General features: G+C 39.1%; 1 protein-coding gene across 1 annotated transcript in view; it reads left to right on the top strand.

The window, feature by feature from the left end:
• The window catches only part of LOC306998452 (uncharacterized protein), a 460,366-nt gene that overhangs the window by 270,263 nt on the left and 167,085 nt on the right, over positions 1-23,018 (top strand). The window lies entirely within an intron of this gene.

Below are 23,018 nucleotides of genomic sequence, written 5' to 3' on the forward strand. Positions count from 1 at the left end.
ACAAAATACCAGATGCAGACATGTTATTATTTTCCAAAAAGCAATTAAAAAAAAAATAGGCCATGACGACTTATGGGGATTGCCTCATAGGGCCGGTTCAAGTAGTTGGGGGCAGAGGGGCCAATCAAAGTGGGGTGGCGGGCCTGAGTTGGCCCGCGGGCCTTAGTTTGGTGACCCATGTCTTAAACCTAAATGGGTAACACAACGCAGATAATAGGAAAGTATGCATGTAATTAGGTATATAATGTAAACTAAGATAAAAAGTTTAGCTTACATTCATTCGCTTGATGAGGGAGGAACGCACTTTTGTCTTGAATTCGATGAGTCTGGGCCCGTCTCCTTCATTGCGCATGAGGTGGATATTGATGAGGCCGAAGGTGACGGGATAAGTGTTCAAGATGGAGACGTCTTTTTCTGCAGAAATAACTGTGGTGGCACATTTAAGTGCTGACAGCACAGGCTGTGTGTCTTCCATCAGCTGCCAGTACTCATCCTTCAACTCCAGGATCCTGGCATCTTGAAGCTTGGTCACGGTTCGGTCCGACAGCACAGCAACAACAGCCCACCGCTGCTTCACCAGCCGATCAAACATCTCGCACACAGAGTTCCACCATGTTTTACATGACTGGGTAAGCCGGTGAGTTGCATGGCCCATTTGCTCCCGTTTCTTTTGCAACGCTTTGGTTGCTGCAGTGCTATGATTAAAGTGGCTAACGAGTTTACTAGCCGCTGATATTACCCGATATAGATACAGTGCAAATCCATAATTTATGTCCAACTGGAGGGTGTGTGCAAAGCAGGCAACGGAAATCCAGGGCACTCTTGTGGGACTGTTGGCAGCAACAATATTTGCCGCATTGTCATGAACGCATCCAATAACTCGGCCTTCAAGTCCCCACTGCTCTACAGCTCCAATAATTTTCTCAGCGAGGTGGTCAGCTGTATGCCGGCCTGGCAGGCTTTCTGTGAGCAGGACAGTTTATTTGCCAGTCATCACTGATGTAGTGGCAAGTGATGGTGATGTAGCTCTCAGCTGGTCCAGCAGTCTGTAGTTAGAGCAACTCTCTCAACTATGCCCAGATCTTTTAACAGCTGCTGCTTCCGTTCTTCGTAGTGAGTTTCTACCAGTCTGGTGATGGTACGTCATGACGGAATGTGATATGCTGGTTCCAATAAATGTATCAGTTCTCGAAAACCTTTGCCCTCAGCAATACTTAACCCTCTGGGGTCGGCAAACGTGCGGGCGCGTTTTGCTGGGTTTTTTTTCACATAGCAGCAACATAGACTTAAAATACTCTGTCATCTATGGTCATACAGACTTAAGAAATATGAAAAAAGAATCTGTGAGATGTCTACTTTTGTATGTGTCCACTTACAATCGAAACAAAACCTAGTGCTTTTGTAAAATAAAAAAAATAAAAAACAGTGTGGTTTCTGCCTCTCCGTCTCGTGAACTTTTTTTTCTTGAGCACATCTCTTAACATAAACAAAACTCAGTGAATACTTGTCACACATTTATGAGCTCTATATCTTTATAATCATTTACGTGTGTAGTTTTAAATGACCTGATTCAAAAAGAAAACAAATATTCTCTGTTTAAGTAATTTGTATAAAACCAATTTGACCACACCCACACGCGCAAAATATATAGACATGCAAATCGCGCTCATTACCTCAAAAACAAAGCACCTAACCTCATCAGTCCTCTGCTGTTTGCCGAGTTTGGAAGACGCACGCGAGTTCATTGGATTTACATCCGAAGAAGAAGAACGCGATTTGAAGACAAAGATTTTAAGGTAAGAAATAATTCTGAATTATATTAGTTAGTGTTATTGTTGCATAAACTTCACATTCAGCGGCTCCATTGCTTCAGTAAATGTTCTCTTGCACGCGCTGTCTGTTTGAAAAGTAAAACACATGTTTTTACTCCTATCTCATTTAATAACGTCATAACAATTGTAAACATTTGAAGTAACATATGATAATCAATTATATTTTTGCTCCAGTGTAGTGTTACTGAAGTGTTTAACGATTTATAGGCTGCCTAGCTGCTATAGGCTTGTTATTATTATTGTATGCAGCACTGCACGTATATGCCTACAAGACACAACAAGGTGTTCATTACATAGGCTATATTTTTTTTAAATCGCAATTTTTACCCAATTTTAAAAATCTAAAAATGGATTCCCACAATCGTGCAGCCCTATAGTTTATCTTGATAGCACCATGTTCACAGTTGTTTCGTTTTTGTTTTGTTTTGTTTTTTTACAGGGACCAGATGAGAGACCACTGATGGAGTCCTGCTGACTTAAACATTCACATGATTCTCTGTACATGTAGGCCTACATGGTAAAATGAAAAATCAAACAGCATGGAAATGACAGGTATGTATGACACCTATGTTTCAGGAATGGCACAAAGGTGTGTGATCAGTGTGTTCAATAATGTGTTTTTTTCCCCTTTTTGTGTATCTTTGGATTATGTTGTGTTGTAAATAAATCCAAAAAAGCCATAATTTTTTTAAATGCAGTCATTCTTTGTGCCTCATAATGATATGGCCTGAGAGCTCCTAATAGGGTCATTATGGGAGGGTCTTTGTCTTCCTCAGGTGTGAAACACTTAATATGCATGGTTGTTAACGCCTCCTCGCATACAGCTTTCTTACACAAAACATGTCTTACAAATTTTAAATCAATAAATTGTCTTACCTGAATGAGTATGCAGGATGATTTTCAGTTTTGAAGCAAATATTCTAGGCTACATGATACAATTCTCAAAAGTCTTGTGAAGAAATAATCAGTATTGGTATTATGACCTTATTTCAGTGATATATTCAAGTTTTATTTATTTTTCACAAACCACGCATAAACATCATTATCTCAAAACTACAAACTTTTACATACATGCTGCTGATATACTATTGTAGCAGAGTTTGTGCTGAATGCAGTGTAATAAGACTTTTAGCCATGAAAATGTCACAAGTAACAGAAATAAGCGCAAATGTCAGAGCATGTCAGAACACCTCCAGGACCCAGAAAACACCTCAGACCCCAGAGGGTTAAGGGCAGCATATCCATCTCAATGAACTTGCAGATCCCTTGGGTAATTTTCTCTGCTCGTTGTGCATCACAGCTCCTCCGTGCTAACGCCGACTTGATGCTAGGTTGAAACTGAGAGCAGGATGCACCGCCACCAACATTAACCAGGATCGGATAAATTTTGTTTAAGTGGTACATCATTTGAGTCGTGGCTGTGTTGTACTTATACACGGCATCGCAGTGAACTAATTCGTTTTTTAAATCAAAATGATCCCACGCCACACTTCGCGTGACCTCTTCATGATTATTCATTTGGAATCTAAACGGATCCTCGCAGGTAACGGAGTATGGCATCAAATATTGCCCCCGGGTGGTAAAATGTTTATTGCTGCCAAACAGTGAAATTTACCTACTGGGGATGGCAAACGCGCCGGCGCGATTTGCTAGTTTTTTTTTACATAGCAGCAAAATAGACTTAAAATACTTTAATATTTGGTCATTTAGACTAGGGCTGGGCGATATGGCCAAAAAAATTTAATAACGACAGTTTTTTTTATATCAGTCGATATCGATAATTATCACAATAAATGTCAAATCTTTATTTATTTCAAGTTTAAAGAAATTTTTGCTCCTAAGTGAAAGCTGTAGAAACCAGAGCGTTGTGTTTTAAACTACTCTTTATTGTTAGAACATATCATGACAAACACTTTCCAAACAGGGGAACATTTCACAAATCCGAGGTAGAACATTCAAACATTTGTCATTTTTCCTTAAAATAAATATCTTTATTGGAACATTAATTTCTTAGTTTCTGCATGTGCTAATGGGGGATATTGTTTCAAGTCTTGAAACAGGTTTTTTGTTGCCTGACTTTGATGGCACGTATCTTCAGCACAGTTTGCCGTGCAGGCTGCAATATTAATATTACACGTTTTGTCTCGAAACGCATATTTGACAGTAGTATTAGCTTGAGTTAGGATGCAGATTTACTATATAAATTTATGTTCATTAACAAAAACAGTAACATCTGTTAAAAAAAAGTAACAACATTATTTTTATTAGGTGAAATGTAATATTCTTTAGTTTTATTAAAATTAACCATTGGTCATCCAGTATCATGCATTTAGATCATGATAACCACAGATAAAACCAGGTATAGCCTATAGCACCTCGCTATCATGGCAAAATGTAACTTTATGGTTTCTATGGTATTTGTATATCAAAAACAGTAGCCTAAATACATTATTAAAAACTGTATATTCCATTAGTCCTTTAATACATTTTCTACATTAATAATATTATACAATTCAATATATATATATATATATATATATATATATATATATATATATATATATCCCACATTTCATGGTGCAGTTAATATTACTAGGCTAACCTTACCGTAAATGATGGGAATGTGTAGACGAAAAAGCCTTCTGACTGTAGTGTTGCGCACAGTGTTTCTCCTGTTCGTCAGCGCTGTTTCATCTGCCTTTAAACTGGTTTAAATCACTAAGCCATTTGTGTTCTTCGCTGAATCCAAGCGCTTCTCACTGGATCTCGTGACTGAGACCGATCAGAGTAAACGCATCTGCTCTAGTGAGCTTGCGCTGCCGTTTGGACTTTGAGCTGAGCGGATAAACGGTCCGTGTGGCGCGCAGTTCAAATGAGATTCGTTTCGCTTTTGGCGCAAAAACATTATCGAACATTTATCAAACTCTTGATATCATTTTATCGAGAAAAAATATATAGCGATAATTATCGTTATCGTTTTATCGCCCAGCCCTAATATAGACTCAAGAAATATGAAAAAATAAGCTGTTAAATGTCTACTTTTTTATGTGTCCACTTACAATCGAAATAAAACATTGTGCTTTTGTAAAATAAAGAAAATAAGCTCGTTGTCTTTTGATGTGACCACGCCCACGGAGAGCGCACGCTATTCAAACGCAAATGATCTGAGGCAATACATGCAAACCGGCCACATCAGCTCGATAAAACACATCAAGTTTAATCAGATGAATGTACTGTGTAATCTTGCGAGGCTGTGAGGAGGAATAATCCTGGGAAATTTACCTCAGATGTGCTGGTTTCACTTCGAAGAGCAATGGATCCAGTTGAGGATTAGTAGTAAGTTTTTTATTCTTATATGCTTTGTTGTAATCGCGATATGGAATAGTGTCTGTAAACTGCAAAAAGACTGTTTAAATATGAATTTATTGATTGTGTGTGATGAATGAACGGCATATATGCGCGCTGTTGCTACTTGTTGTGACTAGTTTTGGATAGACTATAAAGTTTTTACTGTAAAATAGAAATCAAATAAGCTTTTGTTAGCCAGTTTCTGCTCATATGTTAAATATATAGTATGTTTTGTTAAAAAAAAAACTCATAAACTAAGATGTTATAGTGTTTGTTCCAATGTAACGTTAGGCTATCAAACTAATGAATCCTTAACTTTGAAATATGTATGATACTTTAAAAAAAGAAAGATTACACTTGAAATATTGTTAAAATTGTAATTGTTGTTGATTTACATGTGAACACTTTTTAATAAAATAGCAAAAAAAAATATTTACAAGGTAGATGTAAAATAATCTTTATAGGTCAATATAAGCCTTCTCATTAAATTATTTATTATAGTTTTTTATTAGTGACCCATTTGGGCAGAGGATGTATTCCAAAACTTTCTGAAAATACAGTATGAGAATTAACTGCACAATTACTAGAAATGTTTACCTTGGGAATTATACAATTTGCATGTATAAAAAAAATTGTGAAAAAAAAAGAAAAGAAAAGTTTCCAAATCTAACTTTGAACCAATTCGGTAGAATGGCTCATATAGCCTATTTGAACAGGATTTGTTTCCAGGTATGACTATGTGCTAAAAATGTGCATTTGACTTTAATTTATATTTGGATTATATATAGATATATATTTATTTATTTTGTCCTCACATTCTTTCTTGTGTGACACACCTGAATGAAAGGCTCATTAGGCGGGGTCATTATGCGAGCCATGATTTTCAGATCATTTTGAAGGAAAAACTCTAGGCGAGAACATCCATTACTCAAAAGAATTCTGAACACATATTTACTATGTGTTTTGTGGCGTTATTGCATACACTTTAATTTTTTTTTGTTCATGCATAAACATTATTCTCTCAAAAATACAAACATGTACATGCATGTTGCTCACATATTATGGTAGCCCTGTTTGTGATAAATAGAGTGTAATTACACCTTTGCCATTAATATGTTTATAAGCAACTGAAAAAAAAGTACAAATATCAGGGCATGTCAGAACATCTTAAGGACCCCAAAAACACCTTGGTCCCCAGAGGGTTAAAGACTCACACTATACGCAACGCAACCTGCATTAGTTTAATCGATAAGAAATTAACGTGATCGGCGAAATTTTTAATGATTGATCGTCGATTAATCGTGCCCATCCCTAGTCACCACGCACAGACTCTGAGGTTTCCTTCCAATGCTGGGCTGCTTGGAGGCTGACTGCAAGAAGCAGAGGACGACATTTCAGACCATTGGCCATCATCAATGGTGTACACGTCAAGCATGTAATCATCTTCTACTTGGCTGTCCTCTGTTGGTCCAACGTCCTCTGAGTCAGAGGTAAGCTATAAACAGCACAGGTAAAGACAAAAGGTTAGAAGTGAAGACTTTGTCAATTTTGTGTAGGTAATTAACTTTTACAATTACATTTATTAATTTAGCTGACGCATTTTGTCAAAATAAACTTACAGTAAACTTAACAGAATGAAGGATAACAATCAAGTTACAATGTAATAAGTGCCCTCAGTGTAAGAATACATACTACCTGTGCATGCAATACAAAATCAGAGGATGACAGTGCAGAGTGCAATTTAAGGCAAGGGATGTAGCCTAGTAGATACAAGATAAAACAACTTCGGTTTGCAGACATTTAATATCACTTACTCTCAGAGTTGATTCGGTGGGTCTGTGTGTCACATGGGCCTGTAAAAAGTCCAGGGGCCTCATTTATAAACGTTGCGTACGCACAAAAGAAGGCGTACGCCGCTCTCTTCGCAATAATTGGTATTTATAAAAAGCGAACTTCACGGGAAAATGTGCGGTCCTTCACGCAAGCTCTGACCCAGGCGTACGCACTCAAACTGGTGAAATGAGAAATGGCGACACCGTCGGCAGATGGAAGAAACACGTGAAAGTGTGTGAAACTGTAGACCGTTGTGTAAAAGAAATGGCAATACTGCCTCTCATAAACATGAAGACTTCACAAAACAAGTCTTACAATTAACAGCCTACACGAACACCCGTTCGATCGATCTGCAGCGTGAAATAGAGACCTGCGCGGGACACAATCTTTAGTCCCGCTCCCGCCCGCTCCCGCAGTGTTCAGTCCCACTCCCGCCCGCTCCCGCAAAAGATTTGTCATTTTTAGTCCCGCTCCCGACCGCATCTGTGATATTATGTCCCGCTCCCGCCCGCAAATTCCCGCAAGATGGCAGGCAGGATGGATGTTCACTTTCTGTCTCACAAAAGGTCTTGGAAAAAAAATGTGCGCACACATAATTCCTTACCAATACTTAGTAACATATTTATTTCTAAGCCATATGTTCAACCATACATTACATATCAAGAAATAGGCCTCAGTAACAATAGCCTAAAGATAAACATAAATCGGCCCAAATTCCAATAGGCTTAATTAACGTAACACAAAAACAGCCTTTATAAAATTGAAATTAAATAATATAAAAATAAAAAAAATAACAGCCTTAGGTATGGCCTACACATAGGAACATTTGTAAAAACGGATCATCATTATCTAGCCTAGACTATATCACAGGCCAGTTAAACATTTAAAATGTGATCACGAAACGGTCCCATATTACGAATAGCAAAATATTCACAATAAGCTAACAGTAACCAAAAACAAAATATATTAAATCAATTCGATAAGGTAATATTATTATCTATCTAATGTATATAATTATTTATTAGATAATGGCCTGGTCACATTATAGGCTAGCCATGAACATTTGGAAAAATAAAAATAAACGATTTGGGCTTTGTTTGAGCCTCAGTGCAGGTGTTAAACTGAAAATAACCTGGGCCTACCTTTTAATAATAATAATAATATTAATATTAATAAAAATAAAAATATAAATAAAAACTCAGCAGGTCGCTAGCAGCATGTCTAAATGAAAATGATCAAAATTAAGGTAAAAGAAGCAGCTGCTTCTTAGGCTATCGGGTTCTTTGAATAACCATGAAGGAAAAGTAGGTCGTTTACTGATGAGGGTTTCAGCACACTGCGTCTTTGCTCCAGTATGCGACCACAAATGCTGAATGCCCGTTCGGACGGTGCGCTGGAGGCTGGGACACATAGTACATGGCGTACCAGTTTGGAAAGTGTGGGGAATTCAAAGCAATGTATCTTCCACCACGGGAGGATATCTTTGGGTTGGTGTGATGATTCGGATCCATCCAGTTTGACTTTCAAATACTCCACTATCTCGGAATCTAAAGACTTCTGCGAGTCGGTACACGTAGCACCTACATCTTCCCATTCTTCAAAATCACGTAATGTCACCTTTTTAGGTGGAGGTGGCTCAGAATTTTCCTCAGCTTGGACATCAAACCCCAAGTCCTTAATCAGCTCTTTCACAGCTTCAGTCACACATTGTCTTTCATTTTCATCGACCATCTTAAGCTGACGCAGTTTGGGAGTCAGGAACGTTGCTATTTTATAGAGCATGTTAATTCCATTTGGAGCAAGGCTATTTGGTGACAACAGTTCGTCTAGGCGTTGTACACAAGCAGATGCGATAACATTAAGTTGGGGGTCAACCTTGGCCACTTCGCAATGCTCTCTTAACTTCACGGACCAAGGCAGAACAAGCGCCGCACTTAATGCCGTATTGTCCGACTCCAGGTCATTCGTTGCGTCTTTGAAGGGTTTGAGAAACGCCACCAGGGATCCAAGAGTGTGTTTATTGATGCAGCCTACTTTGTCATACTGCTTATTATCCAGCAGTATTGTTGTGACCTCATCGTACTGCTGTGAGACAGAATCCAGCATGTCCAATGTCGAATTCCATCGTGTCTCCACTGACTGTTTGAGAGACTTGCCCAGCTTGACTTGCAGGCCAGAATGTTTAAAATAGCTGACCAGTTTCTTCACGTTGGTGATAAGCTTGGCCGCTTCGGGGACTTGGCTCATCACAGCAGGTGAGAGAGCATGTGCGAGAACTGAATTCAGTACATGGGCACTACAGTTCAGTCTAGTGAACCCACGTAAGGAGGCCACCATGTTAGCTCCTCTATCCGTGACAAAAACAATTTTCTTTCCCAAAAGCGAACAATCAATTCCAAAGACTCTTAAGTTCTGAAATAATAAAGCCCGAATATTTTCACCTGTCTTTGAAGTGCATTCTTCAAATGGGGCAGAAAATAGCACTCTGGATTCTAAATTGTAGTCTGAATCGATGTAATGTATGGTGGCTGACAGGAAAGAGGTTTTGCGATATGACTCTGTCCAAATATCAGTTGTCACAGCACATCCATATTTCAGAATTGTCTCAGTCATGTCATCGACAACAGCCCTTCTAACTCTGTGTGCCCTGTCATCTACATGGCGTGACACAGTTGTTGGATGAGGCAGAATATCTCTCACATCATATCTGCCTATTGTGGCTGCCGTGTCTACCAAATGTTGTGTCAACTGAATGAATCCCTCACCAGCAATGCTGTCATATGGACGAAGGTCAGCAGAAACAAAGTCCACACATTTGTCTATCGTCTTCGCCTTTAGAGCACTTGACACTTTCGACGCGTTTCCCCTGAACTCCAACAGTCTTTGTCCTTTCAAGACTGTACATACATGACGCTTCAGGCCTGATGTTCCAGATTTGTGTCCGTTGTATGTTAACACCTTTTGGCATTTATCGCAGCAGGCAAAAGGTAGTTGATTCCCCTCTCCATCATGCACAACCGAAAAAGACTGCCAAATGTCTGATTTGAGGTTTCGTGATTTTTTTGTAGTAAATGTGCCTTTCTTTAGAGAAGTACTTACATCTGAAGCGCTTAGGCCTATATCTGAAGCACTAGAGGTGCTCTGTTCCTCGTCCATGCTGTCTATTTTAAACTTGAAGCTTGCCGGGAAGGAATTGTCTCTAAACAAGTGTGCGTGAGATTAGGCCCCGCCCTACCCCAAACGACAACATCCACAAGTTTAGGCTGCTTAAAACTTTTTTATTGCTGCTGCCAAACAGAATCTCCCTCACAACTACAAATTATATACGCTACTTTAATTATTTATATATTTTACTTTACACTCATATTCAATTTGCGGGAGTGCAGCGTATCATCCCTCCCGCCCGCACCCGCAAGTGCACCTCCATCATCCCGCTCGCTCCCGCAATGACCTTTCAAAATTTGTCCCGCGCCGCACTGTTTTGCGTCGCAGCCCGCGGGTCCCGCGGGACTCCCGCGGGAGTGCAGACCTCTAGTGTGAAACAACCAAAATCAAACGAAAATTACAACAGAAATGCAAATGAACACATATTTGCAAAAAGAAAAGTGAAATATGTTCTGCAATAATATTGGCATGTTATGCAATTCATCATAAATAATATGGTAAACAGAACGAAATAATGTACAAAACAGATATTCTTGTCAATGTGTCCGTCTGGCGGAGCAGATATAGATGCAATTATAGACAGATAGATAGATATTAGGGAGATATATAGATAAATAGATAGATGATGTAAGATAGATGTATTAATTGTCCACTGGGGAAAGTTGTTTTCATAGTAAAAATGTCTTCATCAGCTACGGAATCATGGTATTCATGCATATGCCTTGAGTTTGTTTTATTTTTGATAAAATAACGTATGACGTATGTCTCTCAACTATTCAGAAAGCTGCAAGAAATTACATTTGCACTGAACTATTTCCCATTTCCACGTAGATTATAACCGGCATCTGTAACTTGTCAGATGCAATGAAATGGATGGAAATAAAATGCCCCATCTCAATGCGTAATGACGCACAATGGCTGATCTTGTCCGAACATTTCTTTCTTATTTCGGCCATGGTCCGAGGTTGTGAGGCTACAGCATTTACGGCGTATGCAACCTTTTGCCACTCAAGTGCCTTTTTGGCATTAGTAATGCCCACACTGTGCCCTCCAAACAACATTTTTCTCCTCTTTTCCACCTCGCCAACGATAACTTCTACTTCACATTGAGTGAAGTTACTTTTTTTTTATTTCCTCTCTGTGTTTGCCATGATTTCGCAATCGATGAATATTAACTTGTGGGCGTTTCAAGGACTATTTATGGGCAACTATGGGCGTAACATGAAGCCGCAAAAGCTGCGCTACATTTAGAATTGATTGTGATTTATTAAGGGAAAACTGCGTAGGATGTGCGTGCGCACGGTTTTATAAATCCGGATATTTCTGTGCGTACGCACGTCCTATGTTTCATCCGTACGCCACTTCTGACGCAAATCCTACGCAAAGTTTTATAAATGAGGCCCCAGATGTCTGAGGATCCAGTTTTGCTTGGAGGTAAGGGGGTTCTGTCCACTGCCACTGTTTAGGTTTTATAAGTTTGTCATATTGGGTTCTTAGCGATGCTATTCTTGTTGTCACCTCATTCACTGAAAAAAAAAGACAACATGTACATTTTTCCTCTTCGTTATTACGGCATCCTCCTATTATAACAGTATTTCTATCATTGCTCTCTCTCTCTCTCTCTCTCTCTCTCTACATATTAATGGGTAATCTCAACAAAAATACATTAACTTACCAGGCAGCTGCAGCTCAGCAGCTATATCCGCCCAATTTTTCTCTCTGGCATTCCTGTCGTGGTAAGTTGACGATGACACGTCAAATAGGCTGGCATATTGCTGCCATAACTCCACAAGTTTTGCCTCCATCACTTCAGTCCACGGCAAATCGGTTCGTAGCTCTGCTTCAATAGTGCGATACCTATCCGATTGGCGGTCAGGAGAGGTTAATCGCCTCTCGTTTCTCTCTGTACACTGCACGACAAACGACGCAAGACAAAGTTGAAAATCGGCCCGACCCGAAAAAGAGTCGCACGAGTCAGAATTCGGCTCAAAATCGGATGAAATTCGCACAGTGTATGCCCGCCTTAAGCTAACCACCAGATCTCTTTAGTACTGACCCTTTTCTGTGGTTTGGCATTCATGCTCTTGCCGGTATCTGGAAGCAGGGCTCGTGTCATTTTCAGTCTCTGTAAAGCAAACAATTAAAAAAAATGTCATAAAAAACCCCCCACAAAACCACAGATATAATGCATTAAATAAAATCACTGTAGTGTGCAAATCCAAATCCATTTTACTCACCCTCAGTACTAAAGGTAATCTCCTCCAAAGATTTTCCTTTATAACAATCTGCACCTTTTTGTCTGTAGTACTCGCGGTGCTCTCTAATGTCATGTCCCAAGAATTTGGCCAATTGGTCAAATTCATTCATTTTTAAATTCATGATCTGACTCAGAGTTGCTACTTGTTTCCTTAATTTGGTCGATGTAAGGCTCCTGGGGTCTTTGGCGCCACAAGTTTTAGAAAATTTGTTTTCTGATCCACGGATGTGCGTTAAAGCCCCCACCCTGGCAAAAACATAAGGATTGTCATTGTCGATGTCCACTTTGCTCCTGCTTTCATTCAGCATGTGAGAAGGACAGGTACTTTCTTGCGTCTTTTCCCTCGGATCTCTAATCGAGTCAACTCATTACACAACTGTTGTTCTAATTTAGTCAGTGATTTTACCACATCTTCATTAGGAGGCTTGGCGTTTCGACTCGCATATGATGAAAGGAGCAATTTGGATGCTTCACCAACACGTCTCTGTTTAAGAAGAATGATTTTAGCAAAGTCTCAGCCAAGACCTTCCATTCATCGACATTCACATTTTCTTTGATTTTTTGTTTTGAGACCTGCTCCACACTTTTGAGGTGTTTTTGTAAAGCCATGGCATCTTATGTAAGGGGAAAACTGTCCCCCTTGTTCCACTTGCTTTGCTGCAAAGTGTTGAGGGCCTGACTCGAAATGTTAGTACGCCAATGACTATCAATTAGTTTGAAGTTTTTCAACCTTTTTTTCAGTGTCTCTGTCCCCGGCCATTAAACATTGTCTTAAACTGAGCTGGCAGGCTTTCTTCAATGAGTAACCAATTTTCAGAGCAAGAGATGGGGTTTTAAACATATTTAAATCTGGTTGAAATTGGCTTACTTCCTTACAAAATGTGACTGCTAACAGAAAGTTATTTGGCTTACAGAGCTCTGTAAGGTTACTCACTTTTTTAGATTGTGTCTTTACTTCGATCATAAACCTACCCAGAACCCTCATTTTTTTAATTATGTAGTGATGTTGTGATTTTGCATGGCCACACTTTGTATAAAGCGATTCACCATAAAAACAAATCAAACTGTCATTCATTATGGTTTGTGTTATTTCATCTTGGCGCATGGTTTGTAAAAGAGCTCTAATATCTGCAGAGCACTTTGCTGCCATTGGTATCAGACAGGCTGCAGCTGATCTCACTCTCTCACCTTTCTGTTTCTTCACATCCCCCTGTCCCATATATGTCTTAGAGTGACCTTCTTCATGAAAAAAGACCTATGGAAACAGACAATCAGGACAGGGAAGAAAATCAGAAATTACATCATCTGCAGTCGGTTGACGCCAAGTAACGATCTCGCCACGCCCAATTTCCAAGACTCCTATATTATGATAATAATCACCCTGGTTCTGAAGCTGTTCAAGAAGAATCTTTCTTTTCTTTGAACCTTTGGGAAAACTCAAGGCTTTAGCAACTTCTACCTCATTTGAATGGCTTCTCTCAAGATGTCTAGAAATCTTGCCTTGTACCTTTTCACAGTAGACGCATTACTGTTTTTTGTTCCAAATACGCTTGCCTTCAGGATTTCGCTGACTTGTTTGGATTGTCATTTTTCTCTGACTTTTTTGCTTTGCCTTCTCAATCTCTTTAGCTGAATGAAACATTGTGTCTTTTCTAGTCTTTCGAACGGCCTTTTCAATCTTCGACTCTTCTGAATCAAAGTCATCATCATCAGTAGACTCCTCGCTGAAGGAATAAAGATACTGCCCTCATCAGTTGAGTCCTTGTCAGCCCGGTTTAATTGCTCCTGTTTACAAAAACAATTTTAACATTCACAAAAATTTATTTAGGAAAGATCACAATGGTTAAAATTAGGTATTGGTTAAAAAATGTAAATAAATAACTCCATAGACTATAGGCAGGGGTGCACATAACTGGTACGCAGGTACGCATGCGCTACAAAAATCAGGAATGCGTAATGCCACTTGTGTTACTACGCGCCTTTGCGTACTTTAAGGGTAACTGTCGCCAAAATGCAACCTAGGCAGTGTTAATTAAATTTTTTTCACAGACGAAAACGAAATAAAAACCCCTTTTAAATGACGACCTCATCAACGAATAAAAACTAGACGGAAATTAGGGAGGGACGATTGTGGAAGAGATCCAGTCAGAAGTGATTTGCGTTTGTGATTGATGTGCACATTTGAATTGTAACGTGCTGATCTACCCGGTGCACACGAGTCGATTTTTCAATTAATCGTTTTTTTATAACTCGCACCCTCCTATCTATCTGATCTTATTATTCTGCACCAGCCAGTAAAGAATCTGAGATCGGCAGATCAATTATTTCTCCGGGTACCGCGGTCCCGACTCAAGCGGAAAGGTGATCGAGCCTTTTCGATAGCCGGTCCTAGGATTTGGAATACCTTACCTCTTGCCATCCGCTCCATCCCCAGGTTGCATTCTTTTAAAACGGCTTTGAAGAAGCACTTTTATAGCTTGGCATTTAACTCCGACCCAGGAGAGACCTAAATATATTAATTTTATGTGTTTGTGTTTTGTATTCTCTCTGTTTGGTTTTATTGTTGGAATTGTACAGCCCTTTGGGCTGCACTTGAGGCAGTGGAAATGTGCTATATAAAAAAATCAACTAAACTAAACTAAAACGTGGTCGATTCAAAATCAATTCTCAAAGGCCACGAATCGATTTTTTCCCATATTTATTTCCGCAAACAATGAACATAAGATTAACGTAATTCTTATCTAATTACTAGTCTTCTCCACTAGATGTCACCCTCTTATTTGCCTTGCGCGATGATGCTAGCGAGAGGCACGCCTGTCATTCATTCATTCAGTGCTTAAATGGCGGCTTCAGGTTAGGGTGACCACCCGTCCCGCTTTGCGTTGTACCGCACAGCATTTTCACCCCTTGTCCCGCACGTCGCATATTGAGAAAATGTCCCGCATTTCCATCAGTCTGTTTGTTTTTAATGATCATATTAAGAAAACGTGCATGCGATCTTTTGCCTTTTTAAGAAAGCATTTTATTTATTGTTTTTGTGGCGTAGTTTTTCTCCTATATTTAACAGCGCTTCGTCAGAAGTGCAAATACAACAGCCGTTTTTAAAATCCTATCCAATGGTTGAAATGAAAGGAGTAAACACGGTCACAGGTTGTGGCGGCTGTCAATCAAAATGTGGAGCGGTGATTCGTTCCATGTGTTCCCTGTCAGAAAACAAATGGATAATTCGGTCAATTAAAATGTGAATTTAACAGAGTTAGAACTTATTGCCTGCTGTGGTTGTTCTAATTCACATCCTTTCTAAAAATATAAAAGTTTTTGGTTTAATAGATTCTTAATATATAAGACTGTCAATTAACTAATTTTATGTTGTTTTTTATTTTATTTGATCTTTATTTATTTTGTTGGATTTTAGTTGGACTTGGTCAGAACTGTTTCAAAAATAGTTATCTGCATGATGCCTGCTGCCTTTGGGCTCAGTGATGTTGAACATAAATGACATGTAAAATAAAGACATGTTATGTTACATTATGTAATGGTGTTTTCTGGAAGGGACTAATGAACAAAGTATTTTAATCAGCTGAAAGGCAGAATACAAATGTTTTTATTAAGTTAGATTATATTATATAATCTTTACATTATATAACAGTTTTAGGTTATTTTTTAGTGTTGGTAACATGTCCCACATTGTCCCACACAAACTTAGTAATCGTCCCACATTTGGTTTGTTTGATGGTGGTCACCCTACTTCAGGTGCGTTGTCGATTTTAGAGCCACCTTCGCATAAAAAGTCAGAGGTATGGAAGCATTTTAGACTTTGCAAACAAGACGATAGTGTGGTGGACAAGAACAAAGCCATATGCGTGATTTGTAATGCTGAGGTGAAATACTGTAGTAATACTACAAATCTGCGGAACCATTTGATGAGACATCACCCAGACGTGCAGGTTCCAACACCCCCACAGCCGAACACACAACCAAAGATTTCAAATGCATTCACAAGCAAAATTCCTCACAATTCACCTCGTGCACAAAATGTTTTTTTATTTGCAAAGATATAAGGCCATACAGCGTAGTCTAAAACGATGGATTCCGTTACATGTTGAATGTGCTGGAGCCTCGTTATTCTGTTCCCAGTCACAAACGGATGAGCGACGAGATTATCCTAAGACTCTACAACGAAGTGAAGTAAAACATTGCTCTGTCCCTACAGTCAGCAGACAGAGTTGCCCTCACGTGTGATGGTTGGACGTCAAGATACCTATGTCTCAATTACCTGCCACTATTTAGATGACTGGGTTCTCGTTTAAAATGTGTTGCAGATCAGAGCTATGCAGGATAGTCACACAGGGGCAAATATATGTGCATTGCTTTCAGATGCGTTGGAAGAGTGGGGCTTACTAAGAAAGACACGATCATTGTGACCGACAACGCTACCAATATGATACGTGCCGTGGAGATGCTCCATATTGGCTGCTTTGCTCATACGATAAATCTAGCATCGTAAGCTGCGCTGAAACTTCCGGCCATCCTCTCGGTTGCTAGGTAGAGTTAGGCGCATAGTGACGTTCTTTCACAGGAGCGCTAACGCAAACAAAGTTTTCAAAGAAAAACACACGCTACTGAACTTGTCCTGTCGCAAACTTAAAATTGACGTGGTGACCAGGGGCCTCATTTATAAAACTGTGCGTGCGTAGGATCCTTACTAAAAGTGTACGTGTGCCCAAAAGCCAGAAATTGCGGCCACATTTACACATAGCCGGGTATTTAGAGAAACGAATATTTCTCCCCCTCCGTTTTCAATAATAACATCGTGCACACAACCCGCATAAATACGCCGTCGAGCGCCATCATAACTATGCCAAACCTATGGGCGGCAGTGTAGGGAGAAGGATAAAGCCATGCAAGCCAATCAGAATCCTCAGAATCGACAAGAGAGAACCTAAAACCCCGTTTCTCCCTGTTGACACGACAACATATAACCGGCGTTTTCAGAAATCTCCACTTTGGCCGGAGTTTTTAGAAATGATCGTTTTCTGGGATAAAAACGGCGTTTTCGTGAAAATGACAGGCCAAAACGCAGAGAAATATCTGCGTTTTACCATCGTGTAAACGGGGCCTGCGTGCGCAAAAAAATATTCAGACTTATAAAACCGTGCGTACGCCAGAACCTGCGCAGGATTCACTTCATAAATCCCACTCAGCGGAAGATTGTGCGCACATGCGTCTCCTCCCCGAAATAACCATATATGGAGCTTACAACGCCTAGTTTTACTATGCATATCCTCATCTGCATATGATTATTCATCCACGTGATAACATGTTTAACGGTACAAGACATTGGGAAAATATGAAATACGGATGTGCCGTCACATTACATTAATAAAAATAATTTAGTAGCCTATCCTTGCCTTGTTTTTGAATAATTAAATCAAATAGTGTAAAATACATTTCAGAGAAAGTTTTTCTCAATCTTTTCCACTGACCAAATAGTATTTTTAATTGATTTATATTTTTAATGGAAACATAGATAGACCTTTGTTGTGCATTATATTTGCACAATCTGCTATTATCATAGGCAGCAATTATCTCTGTAGTTAAAACATTAAAACACAACATGCCAAAGGAAAAGTGTTTAAAAGCATTGCATCCACAACAAATATGTATAGGCTATTTATATATATAGGCTAAATATATATTAACTTTTCAGTAAATTTCATGTAGGCTAGTTTAAGTGTTTAACTCCATTAATGAGAATGGCAAATTTAATCTAAATGTTTATATCGGAAGTAAAACATATTTTAAATCATTATTTTATTTAAACTATAATTGTGAACATGCACTGTAGCCTATTATGATTAGGACTCATAATGAAGATTTGCAGTTTTACTTCATCTGCCGGTTAGATATGCGTCAGTTTCACTAAACGGCCCAACGCGCTCGCTGGCGCGGACATTTAAGATGTGGATATTTGCTTCAAGTGATAGGCTTGGTGAGTGAAATTATATTTGAATTATCTTTCTGTATATGTATAATTTAATTTCGATTTTCTGTCTAAAAAAGTCAACAAAAAGACATTTAACTCCAGCTCACCATCGGTGTCGCCAAACTGCTCCGTCTCCAAAACGTTCGTACGCATGGGTCAGAGTTTGCGTGCAGGTGCGCACATTTTCCCGTCAAGTTTGTTTTTATAAATCACAACTTATGCGTAGGAAGTGGCGTACGCCTCTTTCAGGGCCTGTTTTGTGCGTACGCACCGGTTATAAATGAGGCCCCAGGTGGAACAGCGTTTTTGGAGCAGCAACCGGCAATCTCAGCCGCACTTCTTTCTCCTGAAGTCCATCGGAGCGAAAAGGATCTTTGCACTCTGACAGAGGCGGATATAACTGTGGCAGAGGACATCGTGAAAGCTCTTCGGCTGATGAAGAGTGCAACTCTGGTGATGTCTGGGGAGAACTCCGTTACCCTCTCTATTATTGCACCATTGCACGCACAACTCCTTGATGAGATGCGCTCGACTGCCAGTGATTCGACTGTCATCGAGGAAGTTAAGGTAGGCTACATGATGCAAGTTGTATTAAAAATGTAAACAAAACAAAACAAAAATTTAGTAACTGCATATAAATATAATGAATTAAAGTAAAATAATAAAATGGGCAACATTAAATTCAAATGTAATTTTTATTGACATTTTCCTTGTTTCTAACTATCAGCAGCAAGTATCTGATAGTGCTGTTAATGGAGGCAATGCACCTGTACAGGAGCAAAAATCCCTTGGTTAAGACGACCCCTCCCCAGCCCCACCAAAGAGGTCAAAAGAATCCTGTGCGCTGTTGGATCTGCTTGGGGCAGCCTATGCACCAGTCGATACAGTAGTCTGTGCTACTGCTGCAGACAGAGCACGAGAAGAAGTTGGCAAATACAGAGAAGTTACACCTATACCTCTCTCAGAAGATCCACTTAAGTGGTGGTGTAAGCATGAAGGAGTGTACCCACTTTTGTCCCTCCAGGCAAAACGCTAACTTTGTGTTCCAGGGACCAGTGTCCCAGCTGAAAGAACTTTCTCCACAGCTGGAGGCATTATTACAGCTCAAAGAAGTTGCCTTCTGCCAGAGCACGTTGACCAACTCGTTTTCTTGCAAAAAAAATTACAGTTTCCAATGAGGCAGTGTTACTGTACTGTACCAGTGTTAGCCTACTGTTAGTGCTAGTGTTAAAGTGTTAGTTTATGTAAAAGTGTAATTTATGAATGTAATCATAATGTATGAATTTCTTTCTTCTGTTGAACACAAAAGTTGACTTCCATAGTATTGAAAAAAAATGGTTATCCATATTCTTCAAAAAATTATTAGTTTTTTTGTTCAACAGAAATTTTTTTATATACATGATGAATACATACATAAATTATGACATTTTTTTTTTTTTTGGGTAAACTATCACCAATAAGCCAGGATTAGTTGTCCTACATTGTTCATAGGCAGCCTCCATGTTACAGCTAATGTTGTAAGATTTTATGATTCTTTTATCTTAAAAATGAAATAACCTGATCCTGTTTGATCAAGGAATGTTACTGTTCTGACTTTTTTCAGTATACATTTTTCATCTTGCATCAAAATTGTATTGTATTTTTTAACATAATTGTATGCATTTGAAGTATAGAGATGAATTCGGTTTTAATGTACCCAAGTTTACCTAAAATAAAAACAGTTTAACATACAGGTTTGTGGCTCTTAATTTCTTTTTAATTTCCCACTTGTAAACTTGTTCACTGTTATTTTTTATAAAAATAGTATTTGTATTAAATCTATATTCATTGAGTTGAATCGAGAATCGAAATCGAATTGAGAATCGAAATCGAATCGATTTGAGAGCTTGCGAATCGAAATCGAATCGCAACATCTGAATCGATACCCAGCCCTACTTGATGCATGTCTCAAATCTTTAAAAAATTTAAACGTCTGGGATAAAGAGAAGAGCAGACATAGATAGATCTGAATAAGAGTGATGACGCAAAAGAGAGCTTTATTCGGTATGTTTTTCTGTGCGAACACACACATGTGTTACGAACCCTTGTGACAAAGTCATCAAAGAGTAACATTGAGGTTGTGATCAAAAGGGCATTGTGATTAGGGGTGGCAAAAGACAAGATGTTACGAATAAATGTGAAAGAAAGATAATTTATTATACAGAAAGGAAACAATTATCCAAAACGATGAATAATAGCAATAATGATAATAATAATAATAATAGTGACAATAGGTAATGAAAAGTAAACAAAACTCTACAGATCAAAAGATAGTAGATAAATAACCTGAGAGGAAAAGGGGACTTAGTTAGTGAAGCCAAAGAAATGAAAATAACAAAACAAAACTCAATCTAACTTATTGTTAAACCTCTAATCTAACTAGTAAACAAAAGAAAAGAAAAGACAACAAATCTTCAGCGCCGAGCGCCCTAAATAAAGTACTCTAACTGACAAATAAAACATACAGGAGGTGGCATTCACATTCTTACCTGGGGTGTATATACATTGAGTTTCCTACGTGATGTAGTATGTAAGTCACGTGACATCTAACTGTCCTCTTTCCACTTGTCAAAAGCTTCTCAAAACACTTGTCAAAGCTTCTCAAAACACTTGTCAAAAGCTTCTCAGAACACTGGTCAAAAAGGGAAAAACTGAACGTAAAGGGAAAGTGTCATACTAATATTCAAAAACGAGATGGCAACAGAAAAAGAATAACAGGCGAGCAAAACAACACCAAAGCAGAGCGGCAGAAAACAAGTTGCCTCGTCGCGTTCTTTCAGCGTCCCTTTAACCACTGGCGGGAAGCTTGATTGGCTGCGGGGGAAGTGACGTCACACAATGGTAGCGAATGATAGCCCTCCAGCAGACTCGAGGTGGAGCGAACCTGAGAATGTGTCAGAAAAAGAGAGAGAGGGAGAGACAGAGACACACAGGCACGCACCACTACGCGGGGACGTAACACATGCGACCCGAAGCGTCCAGTCCTGCACATAGACAGCCCGCTGCGCGCAAGGACTGAATTGAGCTCTCTTTCGCATCTGAATGGACAAATACACAAAACATTGTCTACATGTCAGTTTTGGAGAGTATTCCCGCAAACACAGTCGGTTATGTCTTTACAGAACATACAGTGTATCAGTGCAATTGGATCTGCACACTTGGTCTTAAAGTGACAGTGCGTAATAAACCTAATGCCTTCTGTACATTTAATATTGATTAAACAACAAAATAAAAAGAGAAAATTCACTGCTCTTTAATATCTTTAATAAGGATTAAGTGTTAAAGAGTTTAAGAGTAATTACCAGTTTAAGAGTAATTAAGAGCCACGTCTAACCATGTTATATTTAAAATCTGAAGGTGATAAGTCTAAAACTCTGTATTTAGTTAAATGTTTTTCAAGATCATGTCATATGACTTTATTTTGATTAGACTAAAATGCAAACTGATGTTTATTGTCATATTCTAAGCATCTATTCAGTCTATTATCTCTATTGTTTTGTGGTGCAAACGAGCCCCAATCAGGCCTCATCCACACTACTGCGTTTTAGTTTAGAAACGGAGAATTAGATAGATAGCTAGATAGTGCACTTTATTCATCCCCTCTGAGGAAATTCAGATGTCAAGCAGCATATAGTGTGTGTTGTCTACCACTGCAATACACTCAATAAAAACACACGAATATGAATATATAAATGAATACGATCTCCGTCCACACCAGCGTTTTAGCTGCGTATTAGGATTGATCTCCGTCCACATTAAAAACGACTGAAAACGCGGATCACGTGACCATTCACCAACACTGGGCATGCGCGTGCCGGTGTAAACAGGCGCATGTAGACAGTTATAGCATTGTAAAAGACTTGCACAACCGCTGCTAGCAAAGACATCAAAGTCAGTAACGCTTGTAATTCGTTATCCATGTTGCAGTCACGAACGTTACGTAGTCCAGGCTGTTTTCTTCCGGGGACGGGTCATGTGATGGGTGGCTGACGAATCAGGGAAGGATACGCCATAACTAATGACACCCAATCATAGAGCCGAGCGTGAGCCTCTGCATCATCGTTTCTAAAGTCCTCCGTTCTGACCCGTCTTCACTAAGGGTGTATTCACACCAGGAAAGTCCGATAGTTCACTTGCTTTGGTCCGGACCAAATATTTGTTTTTTGTTTTTTTGTTTGGTAGGGTTTGCTTTCACACTGCTTTTTTTGCAAGTGAACCAAAATGTGTAAACAAAACCACACGTGTGCTAAGGTCGTCCATTCATTGGACAAGGATTCTCAAGTAGGGAAATCAGGAAGTGCTAGAAAAAAAAAGGCTCTAAGATATAAATAAAAAAATAAATAAATTTGGAGATATTTCGTACTGCAATATTTGTTCTTTTACTGTTTTTGTGTTATTCTCTACAAACGCAATATGAAGAAACTAATGAGTATCATATGACACAATGTCATCTATACGATGTTATAATTCGGATTTTGAGAAGACGACGATGTGCTGCAAGATGGTTCCGGCGGAGAGAACATCATGCTCTCATGTGCGCCTGCCATGGGATGCTGAC

The sequence above is a fragment of the Phoxinus phoxinus genome (genome assembly GCF_949152265.1).
Source record: "Phoxinus phoxinus genome assembly, chromosome: 5".
Classification (NCBI taxonomy): Eukaryota; Metazoa; Chordata; class Actinopteri; order Cypriniformes; family Leuciscidae; genus Phoxinus; species Phoxinus phoxinus.